General features: G+C 39.0%; 1 long non-coding RNA gene across 1 annotated transcript; it reads right to left on the bottom strand.

Annotated features, from left to right (window-relative positions):
• Positions 1-4,191: 4,191 nt before the first annotated feature.
• LOC122646651 lies at positions 4,192-4,689 on the bottom strand. The gene is made up of 2 exons (XR_006330665.1): positions 4,512-4,689; positions 4,192-4,246 (listed from the first exon to the last, which is right to left on the bottom strand). It is a non-coding gene; the product is annotated as an uncharacterized LOC122646651 (long non-coding RNA).
• Positions 4,690-15,970: the final 11,281 nt, after the last annotated feature.

Raw genomic sequence — 15,970 nt, 5'->3', positions numbered from 1 at the left:
AGCTCGATAAACGCATCAAGTTCTTACGATCAGATCATGGAGGGGAGTATCTAATTGATGAATTTAAAGATTATCTCATATCACAAGGGATAGTTAGTCAACTAACTAATTCAGGCACACCATAACAAAATGGTGTAGCCGAATGACGCAATCGAACCCTATTGGATATGGTCTGGATGGTGCTCACTTATAGTAAGCTGCCTCTTTCTTTCTGAGGGTACGCTTTAGAGACGACAATATATATCTTGAATAGGGTTCCATCTAAGTCTGTAGCCAAGACACCTTTTGAGTTGTGGAAAGGGCGAAAACCCAGCATTCAACACCTTAGGGTATGGGGTTGCATAACACATGTACGAAAGCAACAGACAGACAAGTTGGAATGCAGGACTTCGAGATGCTATTTCTTAGGCTATCCCAAAGGCACGATTGGATATTATTTTTATGACCCGGTTGACCAAAAGGTCATTGTAAATAAACATGTCACATTTCTAGAGAAAGAAATGATGACCCAGAGGTCCGAACTAGTAGTCATTAAGGAGCTACCAGATAGTTCAGAAATGTCACTTTCAGAAGTGAGACCAACTGACATACCCGTTGAAATACCAACACCTGAAGAACCTCGACGCAGTGGGAGGACTATTAGACCACCCACCAGACTTACTCTTCTAACCGAAGAGGAAACAGTGGAAGAGTTCCACATGGTATCGGTTGAATCGGATGATGATCCGATGACATACTCTAAGGCTCTAAAGGATGTTGATGCCACTAGGTGGCTGGAGGCAATGCGCTCTGAAATCGATTCGATGCATTTCAATAAGGTCTGAACTCTAGTCGATCCACCACTTGGCGTCAAGCCAATTGGATGTAAATGGATCTTCAAGAGGAAGAAGGGCGCAGATGGAAAGGTTGAAAGATTCAAAGCGAGACTGGTGGCAAAGGGCTATACCCAGAAAGAGGGTATAGATTATGAGGAAACCTTTTCACCAGTGGCGATGATGAAATCCATCAGGATTTTATTGGCCATCGCTGCACACTTTGATTATGAAATCTGACAGATGGATGTGCAGACTACATTTCTAAATGGGTTCCTTCAAGAGGAAATCTATATGGAACAGCCAGAGGGGTTCTCTTCCTTGGAGGAAGAAAGAAAGGTGTGCAAGTTGCAGAGGTTCATTTATGGGCTGAAGCAGGCTTCTAGGAGCTAGAGCATTGGGTTTGATCAATCAATCAAATCGTTTGGTTTTGATCAAAACATGGATGAACCATGCGTTTACAAGAAGATCAGTGGGAGGGTAGTATGTTTTCTTGTTTTATGCGTAGATGACATATTGTTGATTGGTAACGATGTAGGTTTCCTTTTATCAGTAAAACAGTGGTTATCCACAACGTTTTCAATGAAAGACCTTGGTGAAGCTAGCTATATCCTTGGGATTAAACTCGTAAGAGATCGTCAAAAAAGGATGCTAGGCTTGTCACAGGCTACCTATATAGACAAAGTCCTGGTCAGATTTAGCATGGAGAACTCCAAGAGGGGAAGTGTTCCCTTCAGACATGGAGTTAGTCTTTCCAGATCTCAATGTCCTCAGTCTCAGACAGACATTGAAGAGTTGAAAAGGATTCCCTATGCCTCAACAGTAGGGAGTCTTATGTACGCTATGTTGTGTACGAGGCTAGACATTTGCTATGCAATAGGTATGGTAAGTCGTTATCAATCTAACCCTGGACGCAAGCATTGGAGTGTTGTCAAGAATATCCTTAAGTACCTAAGAAGGACTAAGGAATATTTCTTGGTTTTTGGATCTAATCAGTTGTCAGTATTGGGATACACAGATTCGGATTTCCAAACTAACAAGGATGACAGAAAATCCACGTCCGGAATGGTATATTTAATGGGTGGAGGTGTCATTGTGTGGAGGAGTGCAAAACAAAAGTCTACAGCCGATTCTACTACCGAAACAGAATACCTTGCAACTTGTGATGCAGTAAAAGAAGGTGTTTGGCTGAGGAAATTCCTATAAGATTTGGAGGTAGTCCCTGACCTTGTCAAGGGCCCCATTCCCCTGTTATGTGACAACAGAGGGGCCATTGCACAAGCTAAGGAGCCTAGGGCTCATCAGAGGAACAAGCACATGCAGCGCAAGTATCACCTCATCAGAGAGATTATCCAGCAGGGCGACGTGAGTATCTCCAAAGTGGGCACAACTGAAAATGTGTCTGATGCCATGACAAAGGGTTTGTCACCAAGAGTGTTTGAGAAACACATAGAGGGCATGGGTTTAAAATGTATGGGGAATTGGCTTTGATGTACAAGTGGGAGATTGTTGGACAAGTGTATGTCCATCAAACCCAGTTCGGTCCTGTTCGATCCGGTTCAACCCGGTTCACCTTTGTATTGAACATTTATACATTTTAGTTTGATATTGTCACATGCAATATAAACTTTTTAAGCATTATGTGTCCGTAAGTTTTACTTAAAATGGTAGTCACGACTAGGGTTTGGGCTGGGCACCCTTATCATATGGTCGTCGCATTGGGTATGCCTAGACATGTGATTTCTGGGTACGAATGCAAGTGCTCACCTGTTTGATGTGTGCATTGGCGAAGAATCTACTTTGTTGATTCCCTCATGTATTACTACCAGATGTAGGAAGGGATAGACATGTGTCACCGACACCCTATGCCTGAGGGAACCCTGTCGCTGCAAAGTGTGACCGCATTCTTTAGTTCATCAATAACTGAGACTCAAGCAAGTCAAAGCTGGTGTTCTGGGAATGCGTGAATATTTTATGAGTGAAAGAGTTATCCAACACGGTCACCACTGCTCGATTGGGGAACACCAAGATAGAGACTATCTGTGCATGGTCGGATCAGAATCTGGATCCAGTGCCATTTTGGAAATGGTTTTGCAAAAATTTATTTTACATAAAATGATACATTATTTATAATTATTTGAACAAAGTGTTTTATCGAGTTTTGCGGGACCCGATCAGATGCACAGACCCTCGTATATGGACACGTACTATGGATTGGGGTTTGATAGTACATGTGTACATGCCTTAGATTCCATAATGATGGTGTTGATTAGTGGGAGTTGTATATGATAATTGTTATCATATAGGGAGTTATTTGGAATTTACTAATTTAATTGGCTCTTTATTTAATTAATGGATATGGTGCTAATTGTAATTATCCATTACTAATTAAATAAAGAATCTAATTAAAACTTTCCCTATTAGATTCTGCTTCTTCACCTTTAGAGCACTCTGAGTTTAAACAGAGCTGCTAGACTGAGAGAGAGAGAGAGTCAGACTCTCACTAGGGCTTTATTAAATCTATCTAGGATTTAATTAAATCCTATAATTATAAATAGGGGACCAAAACGCAGAAGGGAGAGCAACTCTCCACGTTTTTGGCAGATACTCTCTCTCCTACGTTTTTGGTCTCTCTCTCTCCCTCTTGTGATCTCTCTTCTTCTTCTTGCTTCTCTCATTTGTGTTTGAGAGTTAGGGTTTGAGAAACCCTAGATCTGTGCTGAAGAGTTCGAGAGCATCTGGGATTAGCTTGAAGAATCTTGGTAGCACCATTGGAGGTTCAGATTTGTTTGCTTGGAGCGCCCACTAGAGGAAGAACCACTGTCTATTGGAGGAGCAACACTTGAGGCTCACCAGGTTATCAGTTCTTTATTAATTCCTTCAGTTGATTGATTATTAATATTTATGGGATACGAAAGAAACTCGAATCGATTGATTTCCACTGCGCATTCGAGTATGGGATGGATTTCTTTTGCCATGTGATGGACTAGAGATGAATTTCTTCATCCCTATTGTGATAATTAATTTTATGGGACGCAATAGGGAAGGAGAAACCCTAATAGGGATGCACCAGGGTTCCCATGGGCGACCATAGAAAACCCTAAAAATTAAATGGGCCACCCATGGGACACCATGGGATAACCCAGGGCCTGCAATACCCTGATTTTGTAGTATATTGGTTTCCCTAGGGAACCATGGTTTGATCCCTGGACCATAGTTATGTCTGCATCTTCCAAAATCTCAAACATAGTTTAGAGCAATACAGAAAACAATAGGAAAGAATGGACATCTAGATTCTAGAACAGAAGGAAACAACTTACATGCTCCCCAGTGTAAGCCTTCCGTCTAAACACTTCTGACTGTTTCTTCAAGTTTTAGCTTGTCGATTTCATCATCCTAGGGCTTTATATCCAACAAAACAGAGGATTTTCCAGCTGACGACAGGAACATAAGAAAACTTTGTTTAGGTTTTACATACAAAACAACAAACTGCCTAGTCAAAGCTAACACCCACAGATTTGCATTACCAGATGTTATTCACCTCCCATACACATGATTTTAAGCAAGTATATTATAAGCAAATGGGAGAAAGAGGACAAAATTTAATAGTTTCAGTTTCTCAAAGCAAACCAAACATCCAGTAAAAAAAAAGGGGAGGAGGAGAACTTAAAAGATGAAAAATATAAAATAATAACTTACATTCATTCTTCTTCCTAGCTGCTTTGATAGCTGCAGTACGGTCTTCAGCGGCTTTCTTTTCCTCTCTTGTCTCTTCCCCAAAGAGATCAATGTCATCATCATTGTCCTCAGTAGCTGGAGCCTGAAAACAAAGTTTCCTTATGTCCACGAGTATTTTAGAACCGTTTTTAGCAACTTAAGAAATGGAATACCAAGTTATACAGAGAGAGAGAGAGAGAGTTATTACACCCTAGTTTTCAAATTCGAAACAATTCACAGGGAGCAAAGAAACCAAAAAATTATCTCTAAAACAGAGAAATTAATTTTTCTCTTTCTCAAACCCTTTCCCTCCCTTATTCCTCTTATCTCATAGGCAAACTCAAGGTTGTGCCTAAACTAATCGTATAGATAGTACATAAGGCCTAAAGCCAGCCATAGAACTGGGGTGTAGGAAATCATGTTCACAAAAAGTATACCTTTCCTGGTTTTGAAGTTTTGTGGTTTCCACCTCGACTCCTCGTCCTCCCAAGATTGCGTTCTAGAAAAAATAGAGGATGCCAATGGCGTTAAACCTGGCTACAATTCAGGAGGTGCAAAACGCCACTTCTAATTGTTGTTGTTTTTGTCTCCTTTTTTTTTTTTTTTTTTTTCTGAAAAAAGTGTAACGACCTTGTTCTTTTTCGTCGATAAATTTCACATTAATATCCATTTATCTGAAAGTAAATATGATAATGCCTGAATTTGCTTTCTATACCCTGTTGTTTGTTCTTTTTCTTTCTCTTTCTTTTTTGGCAGTCATGGGCTTTTCAGGTCTTCTACAGGAACAATGAAATATACAGGGATCAGTACGCCGACAAGGTCAATGAGATACTCTACTGCCCCAGAACATTCGAGATATATCTACACCCTAAAATATATAAAATCCCATATCATCTTCTCCAGAAGTATTGTAGGTTTAAAATAACATTGTATTATATTAATATAAGATGGACCGATCTAAATAGGTGCTAATGTAAACTGCAAACTATTTTCAATTTATCAGCTGACAAACAAATGGTAGTTTAGAACATCACAAACTCACAAAACAAAGGTAGGGGTTTAACTAACCAATGTAATCGGAATAAGAGTAAATAAGTTGTTCACAAAATACATAGTGGCATTTTCTATTGACCCATTTGTCAAACCCTACCCTTGACTGACTGGGATTTTGATTTAAGGACAGGAATCCCTGACATGGCATCCAAGCACACTGTGGAGTATCACTCCAGTGATTGAAATTGATGAAGAAACCCTGAGGATGTCCTCCCACATACCTGTCAGAAGATGGATCACTGACCCATGCAATTGCACAGCTCATAGCATAATGTATTGCCCTGACTCCAGGTATTCTCTCTCCTCTCCATGAATGTGGGTCCCACACCTAAAAATAGGAGCAAAAGGTCATGAGTGACATGTCGGTGCAAGGCTCTGACCCTAGGTCAAACCCCTGTGCAATCCCACAGAGATACAGCCTTGTTGAAATCTCTGGGTGATGCACTGGGTGATGCAGACATCACCTAGAGACGTCGCCCAGAGTGGAAAAACTGAATATTTTAATGATTTGATTTGTAGGGACCACCCATATTGGACATGGGCACCCTCCATAGGTTGAGGGGAGTCTGGGGGACCACCTCATACCCTTAGATCCCTGTGGACCTCACCTAAGTGCCCAAAATGACAGAGAATCAGGTCAAAAATGCATTTTCAAAAGAGGCCTTGGCAGCCAAACAGGCCTCAGTTAGAGGTTGTCCTATAAATAGGGGTGCCTTAGGCTCATTTAGAGCTCTTGGCACTATTGAAACCGTAGAGGGGAGGAGAAGAAAGAAAAGAGAGAAAAGAGAAGGAGAAGAAGAGAAAGGAAGGGAAGAAGAAGGAAGGAGAAGGAAGGGGAGCAGCCCTGCCTCCAAGGCCCTGATCGAGCAGCCCTCTGAAGCATTCAGGTATAAAAATCATACCTCTGAGGTGCTGCTCCTTTGCTGCTGTTGTTCACCATTATCTCCTTCTATGTTTTGAAGCCTTTCTGGCCATTGGTAGCCCAGAACAGCTGGGGGTTGCCATGAACCATCTCAGATCCATCATGCAAACATGATGCATGAAGGATCTGAGCATTTTGTAGCATTTTTTATGGATGTTTTACATCTGAGACCGAAACCCAGGCTGTGCCAGGCTGCACTACCCTGTTACACCAAGAACAAGCAGTCTGGGCTCAGATTAGTGTGCCCTGGCTGCATGCAGCCTAGCCCTGAGCTGAAACAGCCTTGGATCACTGTAATATAAGTGAAATAACCTTTGCATGCAGCCAAATCCATGGTCTGCAGCTGAGACTATGCTGAGTTACTATTCGCTAGGCAGTCTGGGCAGCTCCTAGCAGCCAAGTGGTGGGCCCAGGTAAAAATCCAAGGTGTCCAGTGTAAAGAACACCCCTGGGGGTCCATGATGACCTAACATGCATGGGGAAATGATGTGGCCACTGCCCATGGCCAGCAACCATGGAATCTCAGCCTGTTCACGTTTTTGCAATCTCTGGGTGATGCACTGGGTGATGTAGACATCGCCCAGTGAATGTAATTTGGCAATTTTGCTGATCTGACTTGGGGATCTTCACCCATGGGCTAAAAATCAGTGTAGGAAGGTGGTAAATGATCAAAATACCCCTCCCCACATCTGTCCACATGTATGAATACCTTGGGTGCCCAAGTGGGCCCCGCAGGGCTTGGAAACCCTATCTGTGTTGGTCCTACAATACTGCCAAGTTGGGGACTATACTGTGATGCTTAAATAACCTAGAAACCTATACTACTATAGTAAATGACCATTCTACCCCTAGGCCACCAACTCTGGATGATGCAACGGGACATAGGTCTAAGGCTCAGTACAAGGCCCAGAGAATTCCAAGTGATGACCAACTATATACCGAGTCAACCCAATGAGCTTAGATCAACCCTAGGACATCCAAAAATAGTTCAGAATATTAAATGATATATATTTTTTTTATACTTAGTGTTTGATCCCGCGCACGAGGCCTATAGCCAGACTGCAGTCGGAACTGAATTTGCAACTGAGTTCATAGAACCAGACCCAGGTGAGTGAAATGTTATCGTGTATGTACGTGTAACAATATTATTATGCCGGCAATTAAATTCTTTAATTATAATGCAGTGTTACTTATTTAATTGAAATTTCTCAAATATTGCACATCGTGTGACTATTGATCAACTCTGCTTGAGTATATCATGATGATTGTGAATGTTAGACTAGATGCCGTAGTCGGCTTGGAAATGAGGTCGGTGCTAGCCCGTAGTATGGGATACGATTGACACCGCTCGACTCATACGATGCCATATAGACATGGGGCTAGAGTTTCATCACTCGTGCTATGCACCCTTGCCAACAGGGGTTAAGGTGTTGGATGACTGTGAGGACTACCATAAAATCTTGGGTGTTTACACCAGGAAGCCTCAGCACAGCTAGGATGCCCTAGGGCAAATATGTCGGGAAGCCTCGGGCTACAAGCTTGGGAAGCACCACTAGGTGAATCATGGCTATATGCCACATAAAGTTTATCCTCGAATTACATGTCGGGAAGCACCGAAAGGTGAAATTATATTGAGTCGGTTACCTCACTAGTTCAATCTAGAGGGCTGGTAGGGCTGACCTGGGTAGGGAGATGCTGGAGCCGGCTGGTTCTCTCTGACAACTCAATGGGTGTATCGCTGGAAAGGGTAACCAAGCCCACACCAGGGATACATGTATTGGGAATTGTAGTAGCACTAACATGCTTTAATTGTATTGTTAGGTGGCTAATTAAATAATCTGGACTTGCATATCATGTAGGAACATGTGGATTGTGATTGCATATGCATGCATGATGAAATGTTTTACTCACAGGCTCAGTGGGGCTCACACTCTGTTATATATGTTTTTTTTCTTTTAGATGATTGTGCAGATTGATGCCATTGTAGCATGGAGGCTCATTTCGAGGAGGAGAGCCCTTATGATTATGATGCTATTGGTATGGACCCCGACGGAGGTCGTGCCGATGATGCAAGCATTCTTAGTGGTTATTGATGAAGACCAGTGAGGGGCGCTCTTGATGCTTTTTGTCTTGGGGACTCCTTTTTTGCTTTTGATAGGAGTTTATCCCCGTTCATGTTTCTGGTTTAGCTTTTTCTTTTCTTTTTGGGGTTGAGTTGCCTCGCCCTGTATATATATATGTACTTTCTTTTTGCTTATGTATATGTCAACTTTACTTTTCAGTTTGTGGGTTATATTGGGGAATGTATCAAAACTTTCATATGTATATATATATGAAAGAAGTTTTACAGTACTATTAAAAAAGAAATTTTATCCGTCGTTCTTTGCATCCAAAAATTTCAAGGCGATTTATTAAATAAAAAATTTCTTGTTCGAGTTGATTGTAGTGTAGTAAAACAAGTTTTAAAAAATGATGTTCAAAATATTGCTTCCAAACAAATTTTTGCTCGCTGGCAAGCACTTTTATCCAGTTTTGATTTTGACATAACTTATATAAAAGGAGATATGAATTCCATTCCTGATTTCCTCACTCGTGAATTCCTGCAAGGTTCAAAAATCATTTCTTTCATTATGGTTCCAAAGGAGCCTCCTAAACCCACAGTCAAATCCAAATATTTCTCTGCAAAGTCTGCCCCTTCTAACCAAATGATAAAAGTCTCTCCTTCCAAACAAGTCACCCCAAATATTTCTTTTAGTCAAATTGTAGCAACCAGTTCTATTCAACTAATCCCAGCTACCAAATCCTCACAATCAATTGCTCGACCAAGTTCTACTACAGTTTCAAAACCAACCCCCTCCCAAAATATTCCTCGAAGTCAGTACGTGCAAAAATCATTTTACCAAAATCTGTTTACCCTTGATGAACAATTCACCAAAGGATGCAAATCCCCTCTTAAAGTTGCTCAAAGAGTTTTCTACCAAGGATGACATTTTTATTCCCCAAATAACACCAAAACCCAAGAATTTTATGAATTTATCCTCGTTGATACAGACTCTGTTCGTATCAAACAAAACTTTGACAAAAATGATCCCCATTTAGTCTCCCATACTCTAGTAACAATCCTTCAAATCCTTAGCCCAAAAGACTGGGGTACTCACCCTCCACTACAAAAAGATTCTCACAAAATTACCACCCCCAAGAATATCACTATTTTGATTACATGGATGTCTGGCATCATGCATTCTTCTACCAAAATAGTAAGAACCAACATTCCTGGTTCTTTTGTTTCGACTACAAGTTTTCTAGTCCAATTCCCCATTAGTTCCCCAAATGGTGGGTTGGCTTTGGCCCAATTCTTGACATCCTACCAGATCAAATTTTTGAAGCTTTTCATATATTTTGCCAACATACTGAACAGATCCATGAGCAACCAGACCTCCTCGATTTCTTTATCCATTGCCGCCTGGCATGGATCATGTATATATATATATATATATATAGGGTTGTTATTAGCGTAACAAGGGTGGGTTACTTTTCCAAATGTAACAAAAAAGTGAAAAGACTGGTAAGTAATAAAGAATAAAACATTTAAGTATCAATTGGATAGGACAATTTGGACATTTCATTTTCTTCATTAAAAGCTAATACTTATTGTTTGAGTTAAAATAATACCGCAAGCGTACGGGTCAATTGTAGCTACGGGTCGAACACGAGGAGATATACGCCACTCTATTTAATTAACTTAAAAATAATGCAAAGTGAACTAAATTAAAGTGTTAAATTAAACTAATTAAACTAATAAAAATTAATGCATCCTAACTCATAAGCATCTAACAAAATTAAGGGATTAAATTGACGTCTTAACACATGAGCATCTAACCTATCAAACTAACGCAAATTGGAACGAATTGGAAGGAATAAAAATAGAATGCAGCTATACTTCACAACCACATAAACAAAATAACCACATAAAGGAAAAAAAAAATAAAAGAAATAGAGGGAGAAGAAAAAGAATAGAGAGAGAGAGAATGAGATGGAAGAGAGGAAGAATGAGATTGAGAGTTTAAAGAATGCAAACCTAGATGTGCTTGAACCGGATTAATTGAAGAAGCTTGAATGAATACTTGCATGAACTTACCATGGCCTCCTCTTCTAAATCTCCAAGTCTTGTCATCAACATAGGAGCTTAGACTATGAAGCTTTAAACTAAAACTATTACAACCATATTGAAGACATTAAAGCATAAACTAATCCTATTACAACCATTAACTAATCTTATGAAAGCAAAATTAAGAACATGAAAGAACTAATCTAATGAAATCAAACTAAGAACTAAAGTCAAAAATAGGAGAAGAAGAGAAAATTTCACTAAGTGAATGAACTAAAAATTACACTAAAAACTGAATTAAAATTGAATTAGAAACTAATTAAAAACTGAACTAAACAACTAACTTGTTACAAGTCAAAGGGCAAAGGGTATTTATAGAGGAAGAGAGGAGACAAGAGAAGAGGGAAGTGTAGGAGAAATATTCCCTAAGAAAAGAGAATATTCTCTTCTCCTTCCTCTTTTACAATGCCTTGAATCCTAAGAAAAAAAAATAAAAATAGAAAGAAGAAGAAGAGAAGATTGTTTACATAGATCTTCTATTTCTAGAAAAGTAAACTTTCAATTCTAACAAGTGCTTCTTTTTCTTTGTAGATATCTTCTCCAAGCAATAAAATCAAAGCATCCTTGACTTTTCAACTTTTCATAGGTGAGAGAATATCTTTCAAAATAAATCTATCCCAAGTAGAATTCCAAAAGTGCCCTTGAGAAGTTGGAGGAGAGAGAGAGTAAGGATGATGACTAGGATTCCTTCAAGAATAAATAAAATACCCATTCTGTCCTTTAGAAAACGTGGAGCATGGGGTGCTTATATAAGCCTCACCATTATGTTCCTTGCGAAAAATCACCCAAAATAGACCCAAATTTCGTCCAATTTGGAGTTCGGGAGCCTAAGATATCTCAAGTTGAAGTTGGACTGTCCAGAGCCCTCCAAATGGAATCTTTCGGGTAAAGGAAATATAATTTTTGGTTATTGCGTTAAGGCCCCTGGAATCTGAACTTTCGCTTCACTTTGTTTCCGACCGACTGTCAATAATTATAAATAAACCCCTGTAGACCATTTTCCTGTGTCGTTACGGAAACGGCTGTAACTTCTTCGTTTCAATTCGGAATCAAGTGCCGTTTGAATCGTTACGAATCTGACTCGATGGGCTACGTATCCAAGCCATTAGCACCTCTAAATAGCTTAAAAAACATTTCCTTAGCATCATCTCCTCCATTTCACAATAATTCACATAAACCCTGAAAAACACAAGAAAGCACCGAGTAACTCTGTCCAATGTGGTAAAATATATACTTTCTGCCCTAAGATTTCACATATAAATGTGCTCATCACTTATATTATAAAATGACATATTAAATGGCATTTCTGTCATTTAATAACATACACTAGATGATTGACACATTTCGTACTTCCATCCAAAGGTCATTTTTTAAGTGAAAAGTTTTTTCACTTTTCCCTAACATCCAACCTCTCTCTCTCTCCTCTTTCCCTCTCTCTCTCAACTCATCCCACTCTCAATCTAAATCCGATTAAATAATCTCAATCTCAATCTCAAACTCTCTCTCTCTCTCTCTCTCGTGTCATTCTTATCTCATATAAATTGAAGCCAAAGTGAAAAAAAAACCATGGTTCAAAGTATCGTACTGATTTTGCACTTTGCCGATACAATATCCCGATATCGTACCAGTGACACGATATGGACAAGGGGTAAACCTATCAAAAAAACTATTTTTAAAGGAAGATCAAGGGCAAATTTGTCCAATATGGCCGATCCTTGTACATATCGATCAAATACCATATTAATTTCCAAGTCAACCAATACCAAACCAAACTGTCTGATAAATGAACCAATTATGGTTTCAACATTGAGTCCATTTAATTAAACTATTTAAATCGAATTGGACCGTTTAACACTCTTGTACATATATGACTGTGCCAAAATCAAACGAAACCTGTTTAAACCGAAACCACGAAACTATTTAATAAATGGTTCGATTATTGTTTCAACATTGAGACCGTTTAATTAAACGATTTAAATTGAACCGGACCATTTAACACTCTTAGATGTACATAAATGTGTCGAAATTAAACGATTTAAATTGAACCGGACCATTTAACACTCTTAGATGTACATAAATGTGTCGAAATCAAACAAAAACCATTTATCGAAACCAAATCGAACCATTAAAAATGAAACCGTGAAAACATTTAACAAACAGTTCGATTATGGTTTCAAAATTGAGACCATTTAATTAAACGATTTAAATCGAATCAGACCATTTAACACTCTTAGATGTACATGTGTCGAAATCAAACAAAAACCGTTTATTGAAACCAAACCGAACCATTAAAATCGAAACCGTGAAAACATTTAATAAACGGTTCGATTATGGTTTCAAAATTGAGACCATTTAATTAAACGACTTAAATCGAACCGGACCGTTTAACACTCTTAGATGTACATAAATGTGTCAAAATCAAACAAAACCGCTTACGAAACCAAACTGAACCATTAAAATCGCCGTGAAAATATTTAATAAACGGTTCGATATGGGTTCAAAATTGAGACCGTTTAATTAAAAGATTTAAATCGAACCGGATTGTTTAACACTCTTAGATGTACATAAATGTGTCGAAATCAAACAAAAACCGTTTATCGAAACCAAATCGAACCATTAAAAATGAAACCATGAAAACAAATATACATCATACCCAGGAATAGGGTTTACTTGAAAGAAAACATAGCTGAAAATCCAATAGACCTATACCCTATACCCTTATAACCCTAGAGTATAAGGGTTATCGATCCGAAAATTCGACCTTGATGGGTCCATTTGATTAGAGTGTAGGGTTTTACCACGTGTCATGAGTGATGATGTGCCAACTAGGAGTTGGAGTAGCAGAAGGGTGGGTTGGGGTTACAGGGTAGGGTAGGGCAGGGTTGCAGGGGATGAGATGGTGGTGGTTGGGGTCAAGGTTGGAAACAGAAATGGAGGTGAAGGTGGGGTTACGGGTGGGAATGGGGTTTTAACCCTTTCATAAAAAATTTAGTTAAAATTCTTGGGTTTCTTCTATTTTCTAGTGCTACAAGAACATTTAGTCAGTAAAGTCCTATTCTCCACCTGCAAGACCATACAGTATAGTGCAGAAGATGGTAAACTCCAAAGCATCTGACCTTTCCCACTAGAAGGATATACTGTCAAGCATTTATAAGTGTTATAGGGCCAGAAGATGCTAGCAGCGAGTTCTGTAGACAAAAAATCTGAAAATGAAACTCACAACCAACTTCATTTTTGGGTATGTCCAAAAGCTGCCTTTATTTTGCTGAGTTCATAGCATTTTCAGCCATTCTCCACTCACTAAGATCATCTTTGTGAATCCGAGTATTCATGAACGCATTTCTTCCAATACTTAAACAACTGAACTCAACTCATCCTTATGCCTTTATTTTGCTGAGTTCATAGCATTTTCAGTCATTCTCCACTCACTGAGATCATCTTTGTGAATCCGACACAGTATTCATGAATGCATTTCTTCCAATACTTAAAAAACTGAACTCAACTCATCCTTATGCCTTTAGGGATAGAGGAAGAACAACTCTTGCAAGAACCCTCTAAACTCTGACATCCTTCTAAATGATCAATACACAAAATGACAGCATCAGTATGGAGAAATGACATGGTATAAGTTGAAAGCTCTTAATGTAAAATGGAGAAGGGTAAAAAGGGGATTTTCCATGTTAGTGGAACCTGATGAATACTGATACGGTCTTAGATACAGGAGATTGATATAACAGGATTTTTATAACCAACCTCATTTAAACAAAATATGGCTTTTTAACTGCTGGAAAATTACTTTATAAGAAGGGGAATGAAAAGACATCAAGTGTGGGATTAAAGAGGAATTGAAGGGGAATAAAGATGAAGACAAAATCCACAGGTAGGGAGGGGCAAGGGTTGATAGATTTTACAGTAGATCAATGTTTAATTATTCAGTTGAGAGTTATTTTAGAGTAATTGACATGATTTCAAAGCTTTGTGGAGAGATGGGTGAAGAAACTTTGGGTGTGTGTGAGATGGAACATTTGACTGCTGCAATCACTTTCTTAAGGGAATGGAAACGCTATTATTACAAGCCAAGAATCATTAGGTTCAGTTGTGAAACTGGAACCCCCCATGGGGAAAAAATGCCATTAATGGGATACACTCTCCTCAATTTCCGCTGGGACTATAAGTAGGATTTCTGAAAATCGATTTAGCTTCTGGAAACATGAACTAAAACTAGAACTCAATAGGAGTCCCGGTGGGTTCGAACCACCATCTACTAGGTGTAACCCCAGTTGCTCTTCCATTTTGAGCTAAAGACTCACCTACAAAGGCGGGGACTGGTGAAGGTGATACTGAAATGGATGAAGAACAGAGGTGAAGGTTAGACTGAAATGGCTGAGATCGCATCCTTGATCTCCAAAGTTGCTGAATATCACATTTATAGTTCTCAGAACTTCCACATTGATAGTTTTTGTGAACCACAGCTCTTTCTCCAATGCAGCTGCAAGACAATACTTTCCATTACCAATACAACGATTAAACTAGGAAAAAAAAATTTAAGTTAAAAGGACAAAAAAACGAACATGAGAACAGTTATATTTGTTCCAATCTGGAATTCGTTCACAATTTGAAATCTTTCATGACCTACGACTTTGGATGGCTTATGTGTTTATCTTGGAAAGCATGTGAACATTGTAGAAGATTGGTTGGCTATATCATACTTCCAAAACATGTGGTGAAGTCATTAAAATATGTGGCAAAGTCCATTACGAAATTTCTGCATGGATGTCATTCGAGTTTATATCTCTCTTAGGTCCTCTTTATATCTCTCTTAGGTCCTCACCAAGTGAACATATCATGTGGCTTGCAAGGATATTAATGAAAACCTAGGAGCCTTACTATGCTATGTGGAAATCTCAAACTTTGGGTCAGCAGGCTTTGAACCTGCACAATCAACTCTTGAAGAAAACTAAAATGAAATCAAACCAACCCCTCCCCCCTCCAAAAAAAAAAAAATAAATAAATAAAAATGAAGAGACAAGAAGAAGAAACTGTGGTACCCACAAATAATGGGCCCTAGAAAGAACCAATTATTTCAAAATTTTATATTGGGGCTTGGCAGTGTCCAATGCAAAATTTGGCTTTCCAAGACAATAACCAAGCCTCCATAGGGGTTGTCAAGTGTCAAGCTCATCTAAAAATATGACAGGAAACAAATCAAAAGTTTAGACAAAAGAACATCCACATTTGAATAAAAAAATTCAATGCTGTCAATAGACTATTAAAAACCACTGAAAGTATATCCTTTCG

Source organism: Telopea speciosissima, chromosome 11 (assembly GCF_018873765.1).
Source record: "Telopea speciosissima isolate NSW1024214 ecotype Mountain lineage chromosome 11, Tspe_v1, whole genome shotgun sequence".
In the NCBI taxonomy this organism is placed as follows: domain Eukaryota; kingdom Viridiplantae; phylum Streptophyta; class Magnoliopsida; order Proteales; family Proteaceae; genus Telopea; species Telopea speciosissima.
Note: the sequence above shows the minus strand (reverse complement) of the source record. Positions and strands in the feature narration are given on the sequence as shown.